The sequence below is a fragment of the Physeter macrocephalus genome, chromosome 16 (genome assembly GCF_002837175.3).
Source record: "Physeter macrocephalus isolate SW-GA chromosome 16, ASM283717v5, whole genome shotgun sequence".
NCBI lineage: Eukaryota > Metazoa > Chordata > Mammalia > Artiodactyla > Physeteridae > Physeter > Physeter macrocephalus.
In genome coordinates this window covers 19665624-19683232 of record NC_041229.1, presented here as the reverse complement: position 1 = coordinate 19683232, position 17609 = coordinate 19665624, and the positions used below count along the sequence as shown (strand labels likewise).

At 43.6% G+C, this 17609-nt stretch overlaps 1 pseudogene; it reads left to right on the top strand.

The window, feature by feature from the left end:
- Positions 1 to 10850: 10850 nt before the first annotated feature.
- LOC102977164 (protein PRRC2C-like) overlaps positions 10851 to 17609 on the top strand; it is a 24338-nt pseudogene continuing 17579 nt past the window's right edge.

Sequence of the window (17609 nt, the reverse complement as noted above, 5' to 3'; positions counted from 1 at the left end):
ACATATAGCTGATTCACTGTGTTATACAGCAGAAACTAACACAACACTGTAAAGCAATTATACTCCAATAAAGATGTTAAAAAAAAAAACAAAACAGTTTAATAGATATAATGCCTAAAGCAAAGGCAACCAAAGCAAAAATAGATAAGTTGGACTTCATCAAAACTAAAGTCTTTTGTTCTTCAAAGGACACTATCAAAGTGAAAAGACAACCCAAATAATGGGAGGAAATATTTGCAAATCATATATCTGATAAGGGCCCAGTATCTGGAATATATAAAGAGCACTAACAATTCAACAACTAAAAGACAAATATCCCAATTTAAAAATGAGGAAAGGATTTGAATACTTTCTCCAAAGAAGATGTATAAATAGCCAATAAGTACATGAAAAGATGCTCAACATTATTAGTCATTAGGAAAATGCAAATCAAAACTACAAAGTGATACCACTGTGAAGAGATACCACTTCACATCCATTAAGATGGCTATAATCAAAGTGACAGATGATTACATGTGTTGGCAAGGGTATGGAGAAATTAGAACTCTTATGCATTGCTGATTGGAATGTAAAAGGATGCTGCCATTTTGGGAAAGAGTTTGGCATTTCTTCAAAAAATTAAACATAGAGTTACTATTATATGACCTAGCAACTTCACTTCTAGGTGTGTACTCAAGATAATTAAAAACATTGTCCACACAAAAACATGTACATGGATGTTTATAGGAGCATTTTTTGTAATAGCCAACATGTGTGGAAACATCAAATGTCCGTCTACTCATGAATGAGTAAAAAAATGTGGCATATCCATACAATGGAATATTATTAAACTATAAAAAGGAATGAAGTACTGATAGATGCTACAGCATGGATAAACCTTGAAAACATTATGCTAAGTGAAAGAAGCCAGACACTAAAGGCATCTATTCTATGATTTCATTTATATGAAATATCCATAATACACAGATCCATAGAGATAGAAACTGATTGCCAGGGACCTGGGCGACAAGGAGAATGGAAAGTGACTGCTACTTGGTTTGGGTTTTCTCTTTGAGGTGATGGAAATGTTCTGGAATTAGATCATGGTGATAGTCTCAAAATCTTGTGAATATACTAAAAACCACTGAATTGAATTTTATGGTATGTGAATTATATCTCAGTAAATTCTTTTATTTATATACTATTCTGTGAAGGCAAGTTGGGGTAGTAGAAAGAATGAGACAGAACTTTAGTATTAGATCCTGTTTAGAAACCTGGCTTTAGGAGAGTTTTAATCTATCTGAGCTTTAGTCTCCACTGCTGAAAATTGAGGCATTAATACCAATCTTACATATTTTTATGTACATTAAATGAGAAATATATGTAAACTGTTTTGGGGGATGGGGTGGGTCTGACATATAGTAGGTGTATAACTCATGGTAATTTATTTCCTTCCTTCTTTCCTTCCTCTCTCCCTCCCTCCTTTCCTTCTTTCCTTCCTTCCTTCCTTCATACCGGATTAAGGCACTGGATCAGGAGAAAAGAAAATATGAGTCCTGCTATTGATATGGAGACAATAGTCTAACCTTCCCTATGAATTGGGGGCAGAAGACTGGGGGGATGGGGAACAACTCAGAGGGGAAAACTCTGATTTAAGCAGAAGTCTTCCATTCATTCAATGCAACGTGGAGCTCAGCCCAAGAGAGGGTCTGTAGGACGTCATCAACTTTGCCTCTAGGAAGGAGGGAGCTATTAGCTACAGGGACAGCTGTTGACAAAACAAAGTTGTTCTTTGATTCCAGCCAGAAATGACTTGATTTTTCTTGAGGACAGGGACCACAAGAAAACTAGTTTTAAAAAAATGCACTCATTTGGGCTTCCCTCTCCTCCACCCCTTTCTCTGAAATTTTGGACTCTATTTCCTGGAAATGTGCCCTTTGAAAAAACCCCATAGGTGATTCTAGAACAGTGCTTTTTAAAACTTTAATGTGTATTCAAATCACCTGGTGCATTTTGCTAACATGCAGTTTCTGATTCGGTAGGTCTGGTGTGGGGCCTGAGGTTCCTCATTTCTAACAGTCTCCCAGGTAATACCAAGATGCTGCTGGTCCATGGACCACACTTTGAACAGCAAAGGTTTAGCAGCTGATCTGCGTAAAACAGATTGAAGCTGAATGTTAGACTAATTGTTAAAGTTGAAAAAGCTGGGTTCTGTGACTGTACCGTGCACCCCAAACTTTCCAGTCCACCTAGAGCTTATCTGCTGAAACTCTTCATGCTGTAGAAAGTGTGGTGGGCACTTCAGTACCTGGTTGCTTTCTCTGGGAAGGAGAGCTATCAGAGAGGAGAGGGCAGCTGCTCTTCTAAGGTCAAAGTCTGAAAGGAGGTTCCCTGAAATTCACCAGAAGCAACCACTGGCGACTGCAGGGATCATCAGCCTGAGGTGCTTCGGGGCTTTGGATCCAGTCTCCTGGGTATGTCAGAGGTGTTTGGGAGGCAACATGGGCATCACGGGGGAAAGAGCGCAGGCTTTAGAGTCAGAGAGGCCTCAGACCTCATTGTAACCTTGGATTGTACTTCACTTATGAATAAGAGAACTATCTGAGCCACAGTTCTCTTATTCATATAATGGAGAAAATAATACCAGCCTTGCAGGACTGTGTCAAGCTTTAAGAGATAATACAGGTAATGTGCCTGCCACAGTCAGTGCTCTGTAAGGAGTGGTTCTTAGCCACTGATGGCAGGTCACAGTGCAAATCTAAGAGGAAGGGCCACCAGGGAGAGGGAGGGGCCAGAGAATGTTTACTCTCATTTGTTTGCTCACAGTGGGTGCTTAGGTCAACACCGTTGATTTAGGGACTGATTGGGTTGTACCCTTTGGCTCTTTGGTTCGGGGTGGTGGCTGTTATGTTTTTTTTTTTTTAATTAATTAAAGCCTGAGGTGCTTCGGGGCTTTGGATCCAGTCTCCTGGGTATGTCAGAGGTGTTTGGGAGGCAACATGGGCATCACGGGGGAAAGAGCGCAGGCTTTAGAGTCAGAGAGGCCTCAGACCTCATTGTAACCTTGGATTGTACTTCACTTATGAATAAGAGAACTATCTGAGCCACAGTTCTCTTATTCATATAATGGAGAAAATAATACCAGCCTTGCAGGACTGTGTCAAGCTTTAAGAGATAATACAGGTAATGTGCCTGCCACAGTCAGTGCTCTGTAAGGAGTGGTTCTTAGCCACTGATGGCAGGTCACAGTGCAAATCTAAGAGGAAGGGCCACCAGGGAGAGGGAGGGGCCAGAGAATGTTTACTCTCATTTGTTTGCTCACAGTGGGTGCTTAGGTCAACACCGTTGATTTAGGGACTGATTGGGTTGTACCCTTTGGCTCTTTGGTTCGGGGTGGTGGCTGTTATGTTTTTTTTTTTTAATTAATTTATTTATTTTTGGCTGCGTTGGGTCTTCGTTGCTGCGCGCGGGCTTTCTCTAGTTGCAGTGAGCGGGGGCTACTCTTGGTTGCGGCGTGCGGGCTTCTCATTGTGGTGGTTTCTCTTGTTGCGGAGCACGGGCTCTAGGCGCACAGGCTTCAGTAGTTGTGGCACGCGGGCTCAGTAGTTGTGGCTCGTAGGCTCTAGAGCGCCGGCTCAGTAGTTGTGGCGCACAGGCTTAGTTGCTCCACGGCCTGTGGGATCTTCCCGGAGCAGGGCTTGAACCTATGTCCCCTGCATTGGCAGGCGGATTCTTAACCACTGTGCCACCAGGGAAGCCCGATGTTATGCTTTTGAGGAAACTGTAGTGTGGATCCTTTTGCTTTAGAGGATAATCTAGTGGTCCGTTTTTCAGAAGATGCAGACCATCCTTCTCATTCCCTGAAGCTTGCACATTTTCATGACACACTATTATGTATGACATTAAGAATTTTCAAGCTGAACTGGCCCTAATCATTTTAATCAATCTCTCTCGTTTACATCTGAGAAAACTGAACACAGAAAGATTAAACTTGCCTAAGGCTATACAGGCCCACTTAGTGGCAAAGCTGGGCCTAGGACACCACCCCCCTGACCCCTACCAGCTCCTGGCTGGGTGTTTTCTACACTGTTCTGTCCTACTAGCTAGTTAATACATGCTTGTTCCTACTTAACATTTTGGATTCAGATGGGTCAAACTCAACACACAGTATGTTTTACTTTTAATATGACATGTGTATACTTTTGGGACTCTTGCCCAGTCTCTTTGCATTTTGTAGAATTTGAAGAGAAGTTTACTATTGCAATAGTTCCTTGTTATATCTTTGGTCAAGACTTTTTGTTGGTCACACATCTGTGTCTTTAATCCTAAATTGTGCGTCCAGAGCATAGTTGGATTGGTGCAATGCTTTACCCACATGGCCTCATTTGCATCTTTGGTCAGTGGACTAGGGCTGGGGGCATTGAGTAAGCTTTCACGGTCACACTGCTTTAGGGAAAAGTAACCCCTGCCTTATGGTCAGTTGTTGCCAAACTCCAGGCTGACAACATTCTTGATCAACGTTCACTTGTCTTCATGGAATGAGAGAAACGAGAGTAAGATGGTGAGATTTTAAAAGAGAACACAAAAATTTATTTAATTTCAAGGTCTGCCTTTTATTCCAACATTACAGCTTTTTGACATTTTATTAGTAAAATGTCCTTCTTCTTAAATGAAAATACCGTCCTCGTAGATTGTAGATAGTAGAACCCCCTCCCACTCATCTGTTTATTTTTTAAATGTCCTTGTTTGGCAAAGTAAGAAGACAGTTGGCTTTATTTGGAAAGATTGGCACCCTATCTAGGTCCCTGAAATCCAAAGTCTGGAAACCAGGGTCTGTGAAGACTTTGCATCATATCTTCCCCAAATGCCTTGTGGTAAGAAGCTGGGATTGCTGGCTTTTAAGTAGGAACTGGAAAGCTGTCTCTGGGTGAGTGTCAAAGAACTCTTTCTCACTGAGTGCCAGGTTGAAGCTTTTAATGGATTCCAACATTAGAATCCACAGTCCCCCCAAATTGAAAATTGGTTTCATTCATTTTTGAGGGCACTTCGTGGTCTGGTTTGGTGGGTGAAGAAGTGAAATGAGACAAGAAGAGAAGTCCGGGCTCAATGCTCCCCTACCCCCAGCAGAAGAGGGACTCAAAACAGCATCCCAGGGCTTCCCTGGTGGCGCAGTGGTTGAGAATCCGCCTGCCGATGCAGGGGACACGGGTTCGTGCCCCGGTCCGGGAAGATCCCACATGCCGTGGAGCAGCTAAGCCCATGCACCACACCGCTGAGCCTGCGCGTCCGGAGCCTGTGCTCCGCAACGGGAGAGGCCACAACAGTGAGAGGCCCGCGTACCGCAAAAAAAACAAAAACAAACCAAAAAACCCCCACAGCATCCCAGGCAGAGGGAGGAGGAAGGTTTGGACACCCTTTTCATGTGGCCGGCCAGGGTGCATTTGAAACCATGCCCCACAGCGTTAACAGAAACTGGTGACTAACAGAAATATTTGAGCTTATCTTACAGAACAGCAGGTAAGGGAATAGCTTGTTAAACGCCCCCCTCCTCTTATAGCCTGCCCTCTCTGAGCAAGCGCAAACGCAAGCTCGCCTTAATTATTTTGTTGCCGATTGCATACCCTTGAAGCTTCACGTAGCCTAGGAATTTGGAGTCAACTCTTGTCCAGTTCGAGTCAGCTAAGACTAGTTGGGACCACTGACCCTAAAACTGGACCTGGGTAGTACACAGATTACCTCACCTTTTCCCTACTTCCAGTCATCTTTCCTCATGCCTAAGACCACTCTGCTTATTTATCCTGTAAACGTTTCAAGCCCCGCGCCTTTGGCGAGGCAGATCTGAGGGTCCTTCTCCCAGCTCCTCGCTTGGCTGCCTCGTGAATAAACCCTTTCTTTGTTACAAACCTCAGCATTTCAGCATTTAGCTTGCTGCACATTGTGCAAATGAACCTGGTTTGGTGCCTGGTTTCTCCCTGGAGAGGCAAGCGCTCTGCCTGAGAGGAGGTGCATTGCAAGGTGCTTGGAGAGAGTTTAGCAAGCCTTGGTCAATAACCTCTGGAAACAATTGGCTCTCCCTTTAGTTCCTGTTAGCTAGACTTTGAAATTTCTTTGCAGGGTGAAGTATTTATCAAGAAATTCAAATTCTTGTTCCTACTGTTTAACTGGACAGCTCAATAGTGAAAAAATATAGGATGGGTTAATCAGTGGGGTGTGACCTAGGACTCCCTGGATGAGCCATGGATCTATGTGGTCGTCTGATGAGAAAGTGATGGAGACAGCTCTCCAGAGGTAAAGTCAAGGAAAGTTGCTACTTATGGGAATTCCCTTACATCCAGTTCTTTAAAAGTGTATTGATTTTCTAAAATCCTACCTTATCCATATAGGATTTCAGGTAGCTAACAGAAATATAAGATTTAAAAAATAAGAAATTAAGGATCTAAGGGTAATAAGAGTAGAAAGAATAGCACAGTAAGAGGAAGGTGGGGTTCATTATTTTAGAGATGTTGGCTGACTGTCTCTCTGGGTTTGATACTGTTGTAGGCACTGAGGGAATGACAAACCCCTGCTCCAATGGAGTTTATGATGTGCTCATGTAACACACAACCCTATTGAAACGCAGCCCTGAATCCAGCCCATACCTTTCCCTTTCCAATATCATTTCATTAGTTGAGTCACAGGAACATCCTTTAATTCATTTAATTCTGTTAGCTGCTACTAACTTGTGCCATTAATTGTGAACTCTGATTGTTTTCCTTTTGTACTGATTTGATATGATGTAGCAACATTTTAAATATTATTACCGTATACTGTAGCTTCTTATCTTTCCTAAAAGCAAAACAAATAACAGTATCTACTCTCCTGATAACAGATAGGCTCTATTTTTAGCCTGTGTACAAATGCAGTTTTGTCACTTATGTAATTTGTTACTGATACAATATTTGTAACACTGTTTCTTGAAACTCTGAGAAACATTGACTTAAGAAATTAAAGTCTTATTCTAATATATCTTTCAGTTGAGAATTACCATTTCAAAGATGCTTTTTAAAAAATAACATATAAGGGCTATTTTTTTAAAAAAAATTATTGGAGTATAGTTGATTTACAATGTTGTGTTAGTTTCAGTTATACAGCATAGTGATTCAGTTGTACATATACATATATTCATTCTTTTTCAGATTCTTTTCCCATATAGGTTATTCAGAATATTGAATAGAGTTCCCTGTGCTATACAGTAGTCCTTGTTAGTTATCTATTTTATATGTAGTAGTATGTGTGTGTTAATCCCAAGCTCCTAATTTATCTCTCCCCCCCAACTATAAGGGCTATTTTAAAATGATGATTGAAATTGAAACATAAAATCTAAAAATTCTAATGGAACATGTGGATCCTAAGAATACAATAGATGCCATTTGGAGATATACTGATTTATTTAAATTATTTATAATGTATTGATTATTAATGATAATATAATATTGCCATATTTTAAGAACTGATACAAACATTATTACTGTTTTATTATTTGGCATAAAGAAAATTATGTGAAAGATAATATATTCCTTTTATCATGAATAAAATTTTGAATGCTTACAATATTTACTCTCAAGCCAAATATTCTGATCTAGTTGGTATGCAGTGGGGCCCAGACATCAGCATTTTGAAAACCCTGCAGGTATTCTCAGGTGCAGCAAAGCATTTTGAAAACTCTGCAGGTATGCTCAGGTGCAGCCAGAGTTGAGAACAGCTCTGTTGGATGGCATGGAGAAAGCAAAAATAAATCGGCATGTATCATGCTCTGAAGGGCCTGGTGACAAGTGAGGACAGGGAAAGGAGTGACTATTTTTAAGCCCTCTTGAGGCAGACCTTGCTTTGCATCTGTTTTATTTAATCTTCACAAGAATCCCACGAGCTAGGAACCATCACTCCCATCTTACAGGAATTGAGACCCAGTGATATTAAGTGAATTGACCAGAAGCTAGTAAGTAAAGGAGCTGAGATTTAAAAACATTTATGTCTACTCCATCTTGTTACAAAAAAAATGATTTGGGGCTACAAGCTGGGATTTGAAATCGGGCCTTTCCTTTTTGGCCGTGGGTTCCCACCAGCTTGACATCCCACTACACAAGATTCTACCAGCAGAAAGTGATTTGGTTCAGGCATAACAAGAACATTATCTTGATCTTCTGAAATTGGTGCTCTGGGGCTTTTATTTAATAAGTACTTCTCAGGATCTCTCATATTTATTAACTATGAGTAATAAGAGTGCTGTTTTATTGTAGGTGGAAATAAGCTTTCTTGTGTTTTATGCTGAGAGAATAAGTGCTTTTATCTTTGTTTATTCTAGGGCAGTAGTTCCCACCTGGGGGTGCTTTTGCCACCCACGGGGTATTTGGCAATGTCTGGAGGCATTTTTTGTTGCCACAACTGGTGGAGGGGGTGCTACTGGTGAGTAGTAGAGGCCAGGGGTGCTGCAAACATTCTACAATGCACAGGACAACCCTCACGACCAACAGTTATCCAGACCCAAGTGTCAGCAGTGCTGAGGTTGGGAAAACCTGCTCTAGAGGAAAGGAATTACCTGGTATGTGAAATATTCGTGACTTTTAATAACAACCAATAAATACCATTTATTAAACATCGTGGTGTTTTGAACCCTTCAGTTGATCAGTCAGCATTTATGTTCTTGGTATCACGTCCAAAGGTCCATTAAAAATGGTTTTTGACCTCAGGAAGCGTACGCTCCAATGGGAAACCAAGAAAGTTCTGAAAACTTGAGCAGCTGTCAAAAGCTATCAAAATCACAGTCCATACAATGAAAAGGAGATATACACAGTGGCAAGGAAGATGGTCCCTTCTTTGTGAGTGGTTAAGAGCAGGATTTCTGAAGTTGGGAAGAAAGATCTTTGTTGCATTCCTGATTCACCTTTTGCTCTCCATGTGACCTCAGACCAATATGTTGAACTGCTCTAATAATTCCTCCTCCATAAAATGAGGATAATGGCAGCACCCATATCATAAGGTTGTTGGGAGATTTTAATGAGATAATATTGATACATGTGGAACACAATGCCTGGCACAGAGAGGCACTCAATAAAGTCTTGCTTTCCTTGTTGTGATTATTATTGGAGAGAGTCCACTGAGGTGGGGCCTGGGAGCTGCCCACACTTCCTCCAGAGGAGGATTCCTCCTTGAGCAATGACAGGCGACTCAGGGCTGTGGGTGCTTCACTTGGGCTCTAGGACGCAACCTGTCCAGCTGGTAACGAGCTGTTCACTGCAGCTGAACGGGGGTGGCGCTGGGCTTGACTGGCTGGGGGAAGTGGGAAAGAGGATAGATAGCGCGTTCTCTTTTCCTGTGAAAGTTTGTAAACTGAAAACATTCACTGCAGTCTGCAGAGCAGAAGTGTGTGGGGAGAGGTGTGTGAATGTCTCCATCTGTGAACAAAACATATGATTTAGAGCCGAGGCTGCTCCAGACTTCTTCCCCAGGCAGGACACGAGCTCTCTAGAACTCTCTAGGGCAGGTGATAGGCTGGCTTGCCCCCAGACACTCAGGTGAGGACAAAGGGTGGGGTGTTCATGCCCTGGATATCTGCCAGCTTCTCTGCTAATGAGGTCATTCTGGCTCTTCGCCTTTGTTTGACATGGATTTTACCAGAGAAGGGCACCCCATCTTTATCCGTTGTTGTCCACACCCTTACTGGCTTCCTGTGTTTTGTAAACATAGATATGTTTAGTTTTCTTTCACTGGTATTATTCCAACCCCATGCCCTTGTGCCTTCTTTGTCCAGAACAATCCTCCTCCAGTGCAGGGAGGGCTGTGTTTCGATGCATGCGGGTGTGGGCCCTTCAGCTACATCTAACGGTCCCCCTTGTCTGCTGTCTCAGAATGTTCCCTTCATTCTGTGGGGTCCTGGACTTGAGCTTTCCTTGGCTTATTTCAGCCTCTGCCACTTGACTCCTTTTGTTGGCCGCCTTCTGTTTCAGGTCGTAGGGGAAGGCTGCTGGAGGGTGGGTGGGAGAAGGATGGGGACCTCCCTCAAGAGAGGCTGAGGGACATGGCAGCTGTTGTTCACACAGGTCCACATTTATTTATCTTGTAATATCCTTTGGATATTCCCTGTCTTGATCTACACTAGGAACTTCCTGGAGGCTTGTGCCCAAGAGAAGGGTAAGCGCAGGACTCAGAAGATGGCTGTGAAGCACAGTCTTGAGTGTTTGTGGGGACACTGGCTGCCTCAGGCCTAGCATCTAGATTTATCTCCCGGGCAGCTCAGGCCTGGCGCTGCTGGCAGTTTATCACATCAGGGCTCTGCTTAGAACCAGCAACTCCAGGGCTTTAGGACTGTATGCTACTGCCCCCAGAATCTTGCTCACCTTCATTTCCCTAGATTGCTCTACATATACCATCACCCCTAGGCTGGTACCCTGACACGTCATTCTCATCTCCTTTTCCACACTTAGCTTATGTTTTCCGGGTTGTGCTTAAAAGAGAACAGGCCTTAGAGTTGGTTTCAGGTTGCTGCTCTCCCACCTACTAGTGTGTGACTTGCTGTCTGAGGCTGAGTATTTTTGTTTGTCTCTGATTCGTAGCTCTGCTGTGACAGTCAATTCAGTCATTGTTATTTGAGTACCTAGTATGTGTCAGGCACTGTGTGCAGCCCGGGGGTGGTGGGGGCAGTGGGCAAAGACCAGCACCCAGCACCCAATCCCTGATTCTGAATTTCGTTTAGTGTTGGGAGGTAGGTCCATAAGCAGGTAGCTTCAAAGTAATGGGTAAATGCTAAGATAGAGGTAAGCACAGGATGCTTTAGGAGTACAAATGAAGGGCAAGAATGATTTTTGGAGTAAACAGTGGATGAGATGTTTTGAAGGATGGCGGGAGATGACCCAGACAAGTGGGGGAGGTGGGGGGAGGTTTTCCTGGATGAGAGAAGTGTGGAGGATGAAACAGCATGCTGTGAGCAGAGAATTACTGAGACATAATGTTCAGTACAAGGATTGATGGGGCTGATGCTGGAGACTGAATAGAGGCCAAGTAATGGGAGGCCTTGTAGGTCATGCCAAGAATTTAAAACTCTATCCTATAGGCAATGGGTTTTAAAGCAGGAGAGTGACATGGCCAGATCTTGGTTTGGGTCACACACTCCAGCGATCATGTGGGGAATGGATGTGAGAGTGAAAGATCTGGAATTAGGAGTCCAAGTTAGGAGGCTGTCTCAATAGTCCAGGTGAGTGATGATGAATTACCACCCAATTCATCATCAGCAGGTACAGGGCGTAGAGGGGAGGGGGTAGATTTTTAAAATCAGGGCAATAAAAAGAGCAGATCTTAGAGGCAGATTGCTGAGGAGAGGGTGGGTTTAAGGATGACTGGAAGGGTTGATGATGGTGCCGTTGACTAAGACGGGGAACACAGGAGGATCAGGTTTGGGGTAAGAGTGGAGAGGATGAGTTCAGCTCTAGACAGGTCTAGTTTGAGGTGCCTGTGAAATGTCCCAGTGGAGATGCCTAGCACAGAGTTGTATACACAAATCTGATGTTCAGGAAGGAAATGCAGGCTGGGATACAGACTTGTGAGTTACCTGAATATAGGTGATAGTGAAAACTTCAACACTGAATGCTGTTGTCCAAGAACACCGTGTGGAATGTGAAGAGTAGTAGTGTAAGGGCTGATTGACAGGGAACCCCAATGATTACGTGGTGGGTGGAGGAGGATTCCAAAGTGGAGACCCACACCTGTGTAGAAAGGATGGTGTTATAGTCCTGAGGGAGTAGACAGTTTTAAGAAAGAGAAAGTGAATAGTAGAGTCAAGTGCATCAATAAGAAAAGTATAGAAAGCTCTCCACTGGATTTGGAAGGTATTGATGATTTTTGACCGAGGAGTGGTGACTAGGGGATCAGAGACTGCAGTGGATTGAATTGGGGGAGGGAAGGAAGTGGGGAGAGCAGTACAGATTTTAATAAAGGAGGAAGAAAGGAGATAAGGTGGGGCTGGGAGACCCAAGTGAAAGAAGGTTTTTGTTTGTTTTTAAAATGTTGCGATACTTGGATGTATTTATAGGATAAGAGGCAGGAAAACACTAGAGAAGGAAAGGTTGAAAGATAAGAAGTGAATACAACCACATCACACCCTCCTAATATTTGGAACGTGAAACCCCAGACAAGCAGCCTGCCTTCTGCAAGACATTTTTCACAGTTAAGCTGTATGCCTTCGCTCATCACCCAGCAGCAACAGAGTCCACGAGTCTACACGTCTCAGTCTGCAGCAGCTCAAATCCCAGCTTTCTATATGGACCCAAGTCATTATTCAACACTGAACATGCACGGTTGGCTCCACCATCCTTGGCTCAGCAATGAGGCTTCCAACAAGGTCATTCTCAGCCAAACTCAGTCCAGCAGATTCCAATCCCTATTTATGCACCACTGCAAGGACAGCATCCAGCCCTACTGGGTGCTAGAACTGCTGTTTCCCAGGCTCAGGCAATATTTAGTTCTTCACTTCAACTGTATGTATCTCAGCCAGCCTTTATTCAAAGCAGTCTATCCCTGCTGTCTATGGTCCTTTCTGGTACTGCCATCCACAACTTTCCAGCTGTCCAACTCCGGAAACCTGCCAAGGCACAATTGGGTCTTGCCTTTCAACAAACTTCAAATATGCAGCCTATTCCTGTATTGTATGAACATCAGCTGAGTCAGGCATCAGGACTAGGAGGTTCCCAACTGACTGATACACATCTTCTCCAGGCTAGAGCAGATCTTACCCAGGCTTCAAATCTTTATTCTGGACAAATACAACAGTCTGGTCAGACAAATTTTTATAACACTGCCCAGTCACCGAGGGCTCTCCAGCCGGTTGCAGTACCTTTACCAGCATTCCAGCTTTTCTTGCCTAATTTTGGGTCTACGGGACAGCCTTTAACTGCTCTGCTTCAGACTCTTTAGCCCCCATTACAGCATCCCACCCCACAAGTGCAGGCACAGAGCATGAGTCGTCCTGCGCAAATAAGCCAGCCTTTCAGAGGATTAATTCCTGCTGGAACTCAGCACAGCATGATCACAACTGCAGTAAAAAATGTCTGAAATGGAACTGAAAGCCTTAGGAAGTGGCACTGATATAAAACCAGGCATATCTCCAATCAGCAGTAGAAGCACCATACCAACATCTAGTCCCTTCCGGGCTACTTCCACAAGTCTGAACAGCCAGTCCAGCAAAACAAACAGCATTGTCTATGAGAAGCCGTTCCAGTCAGCCCCTGCCACTGTGAGAATGACACAACCACTTCCTACACAGTTTGTGCCCCGGAAGAGAGCTGTGAGAACAGGACTCAGCCGCAAGACGTTTGGTCCGAGGTGTTGGCAGAGAGCAGAGGTTTTTCAGTCCATGCAGTGGTTCTTCGCTGAACGGCAACAGAGCAAACAGATAGGACGCAAAGTCCAGAAAGTGGACAGTGGACAGTAAACCTCCTGAAACACTGACTGACCCTCCTGGTCAGGAAAAAGCTGAAGAAAAGCCACCCCCTGCACCCACCATGGCCACCAAACCTGTTAGAACTGGACCAATTAAACCTCAGCCAATCAAAATGGAAGAAACAAAGTCTCAAAAATGTGGTTTATCGCAAGGGTTGGGGGAGGGGACAGGGGAAAGAGGGAGAATGAAGTCAGATAATGCCAGCAGCCAAGGGTAAAATGGTCTGTGACATTATCCTGTCCAGAGCTTGGAGGTGCACAAGGGACGTAGGAGCAATTTACAGTGACACACAGCTGCTGCCCCAGGAAAACGAGGCTTTGTCAGCTCGCACCTACTATGTAACATGCACTCTATGGCCATGCATCTTCAACCAGAATTTATACAGGAATATGTGCACACATTCCTTGAGTGCATATAATTTAGAACTAAAATCCTTATGGTTAGATGACACACCAGAAATATGAGAGAAATGACACCACAGAGGAGTAGCTCAGCCTGAACAATGTGGTGGTCTCAACTAAGACATCAGATGTGGTTTCTTTGCTGCCTATGTTCTTTGGATATGGTGGTAGCATTTGTAGGCTTGGTGGTGAAAACTTAAGATAACTGATAGAGGAGTCTTATTTTTTATTATGACAACTTGCTATTTTTGTAACATGGTGATTGAATTGAACACAAAGTTCAGCAACTGATCTCCCCCTCTTCCTGGATGAGTGAAATATTGATGTCAGCATCCTTGAACATATCCAAGTGGGCAGTGTTTGGCTACTGCCTTTGTTTGAAATGATGCTGTGTTTTGGTTGTGGCCCGAAGCTTTGAAGTTCTACCTGGCATCTCCTTTCTTCTATGGAGCTCTTCCCATTCAGACCTGACAGATTTGGTCAAATACTAGTTGAGTCTTGCTTGCTTCTCCTCGGTCATCTTTGTATGAATCCAATGGTTGTTTTTTGTTTGTTTTTTTAAATGGGTTTTAACTGATGTTCATGAAGATCAGTGAGTACCTAGAACTGTGCCACTAAAGAAAGGAAATCCTATCCAAGAAGGTGCATTTCTGTGCCAGAGCTGTGTCATAACCAACCTTTGGGCCCTCTGCTGGAAAAGTAGAATCAAGTCTCAAATAATGCCTTTTAAATTATATCCTCCGGTATTAAAGATGTAGGACAGTACTGTATCCTACCCCTGTGAATTATCTTGTACCTACTTTGTGTTATGTAGTAGTGACTGTGCTTTATCAGAGCTGATTTAATGAGGCTATTCTAGAATGTTTTCTTTCCAGATGATGATTGAGAAACCAATAAAAAAGATAGTGCCAGGTATCACAACAGTAACAGAACTTTGCTGTTTTCTGGGGTTTTGTTTTTTATCTTTTAAAAAAATTTTTCTCCAAAGAAGATATACAGATTGCCAACAAACACATGAAAGAATCCTCAACATCATTAATCATTAGAGAAATGCAAATCAAAACGACAATGAGATATCATCTCACACCGGTCAGATTGGCCATCATCAAAAACTCTAGAAATAATAAATGCTGGAGAGGGTGTGGAGAAAAGGGAACCCTCTTGCACTGCTGGTGGGAATATAAATTGATACAGCCACTATGGAGAACAGTATGGAGGTTCCTTAAAAAACTACAAATAGAACTACCATACGACCCCGCAATCCCACTACTGGGCATATACCCTGAGAAAACCATAATTCAAAAAGAGTCATGTACCAAAATGTTCATTGCAGCTCTATTTACAATAGCAAGGACATGGAAGCAACCTAACTGTCCATCAACAGATGAATGGATAAAGAAGATGTGGCACATATATACAATGGAATATTACTCAGCCATAAAAAGAAATGAAACTGAGTTATTTGTAATGAGGTGGATAGAACTGGAGTCTGTCATACAGAGTGAAGTAAGTCAGAAGGAGAAAAACAAATACCGTATGCTAACACATATATATGGAATCTAAGAAAAAAAAATGTCATGAAGAGATTAGTGGTAGGACAGGAATAAAACACAGACCTACTAGAGCATGGACTTGAGGACATGGGGAGGGGGAAGGGTAAGCTGTGACGAAGTGAGAGAGTGGCAGGGACATATATGCACTACCAAATGTAAATTAGATAGCTAGTGGGAAGCTGCCGCATAGCACAGGGAGATCACCTCAAGAGATATAGGAACATATGTATATGTATAACTGATTCACTTTGTTGTGAAGGAGAAAATAACACACTATTGTAAAACAGTTACACTCCAATAAAGATGTTAAAAAATTTTTTTTAAATTAATTTATTTATTTTAATTAATTAATTAATTTTTAAAATGGATGTCTCTGTATGACTGCAGAACCTTGAAAAGCTGTTGGTGCTATCAATATAACATATTGCATAACATATTGCTATGGGTCTCTCTCTCTCTTCATATAACTTCATATAACTCATGTTATATACATAAAATTATATACATAAAATTTGAATTTTTAGAAGCATTAGTGGTGCTCTCAACTTTGAGAAAAGTATCTCAGTTGTACCATGTTTGGTTGGCATTGTACAGAAATTAACAAGCATTTGGTCTAAACACATCAAACATTTTTTTCCATTTGTACGGGGGTAACACACTGTATTAAATATGTAAGGTCTTATCTACATGGGTTTGATTACAGAAACTAATCAAGTATACTCTAAATAAAAAAAAAAGAGGGGCTTCCCTGGTGGCGCAGTGGTTGAGAATCTGCCTGCTAATGCAGGGGACATGGGTTCGGGCCCTGATCTGGGAAGATCCCACATGCCGCGGAGCAACTAAGCCTGTGAGCCACAACTACTGAGCCTGCGTGTCTGGAGCCTGTGCTCTGCAGCAAGAGACGCCGCGATGGTGAGAGGCCCGCACACCGCGATGAAGAGTGGCCCCCGCTTGCCACAACTAGAGAAAGCCCTCGCACAGAAAAGAAGACCCAACACAGCCGTAAATAAATAAATAAATAAATAAATAAAAATTAAAAAAAAAAAGAAAGATAAGGAGTGACAACTGATGCAAACAGGTTCCAAAGGTGGAGAACACAGATGTAGGGACTGGCCTGGGGTAGGAAGAAGGACACTCACCCTGGGGAAGAAGGAGAAGGAGTGCAGATGGGTAAGTGTATAGGTGGGGGCTGGAAAGTTAGGGAGACTCTCATCTTAGGGCTTCCGTTTTCTCACTAAGATAGGAAAAGAGTTGTTGTCTGCTGAGATGGAGGGCTTGGGGTTGGGTGGGTGGGTGGGGGTCTTGAAGAGGGCTGTGGAGGTTGGAGCAGTTCCTGAGGAGAATGGGAGAGATGGCCTACAAAGCACAAGGAAGAAGATCCTTGATCTGAAGCGCTCAGCACACAGTTGAGTTTGGAGCCCCTGGTGCCATGATAGAATTGTGTGCACAGAAGAGGAGGGTTGAGGTGGGTCATGGGATGCATTAGGTTTTCTCAGAAGAAGGAGGTAGAGGTAGATTCTTTCAGGGCAACTGTGTGGTCTAGGCTGGGGGACAGAAGATGAAGGACTCGGGCCAGGAGCCTCAGGCTCTGGAACAGGTTGGGTGGGAGGGAGAGCAGGAGAGTTACTGTTGGGGCCGGGCTACTGGAGTTTGAGATTTCTGATGCGGGACAATTCTGACAAGGTTCCTGGGTGTGGGGGAATCTGAAGGAAATGAAACCAAGCCCACTGGGTGGAGGAGGTCTGTGAGCTGTGACTCGGTGCTGGACAAGCCAGGCTTCCCAGCAAGATGGCGGATGTGGAGGAGTGAGAAGGACTGTCGGTGTTCAGTGTGAGGTTGGTGGTCGATGGTCACGAGGAACGTTAGAGGCTCATACAACCTCGTGGCAGAGGCTTTTGCAGGAAGGGGAAGAGTGAAGGTTTGGAAGTGGGGAGTGAAGAGGAGAGCACCCCTCTTCTTGACCTTGGGTCCGGTGGGGAGTGGAGATGTTGAGCAATCTCCATGAAGGGCTACAGGGAAGTGGTCAGACTGGAGTCTGTCAGTACGTTGTCCAAGGAGGGGAGGAACTGAAATCTGAGCTTTGATCACATTTTGGGTCCTCAGAGGCTGGACTGCCTAGGGGGGGAATTTTTTTTTTTTTTTGCGGTACGCGCCTCTCACTGTTGTGGCCTCTCCCGTTGCGGAGCACAGGCTCCGGACGTGCAGGCC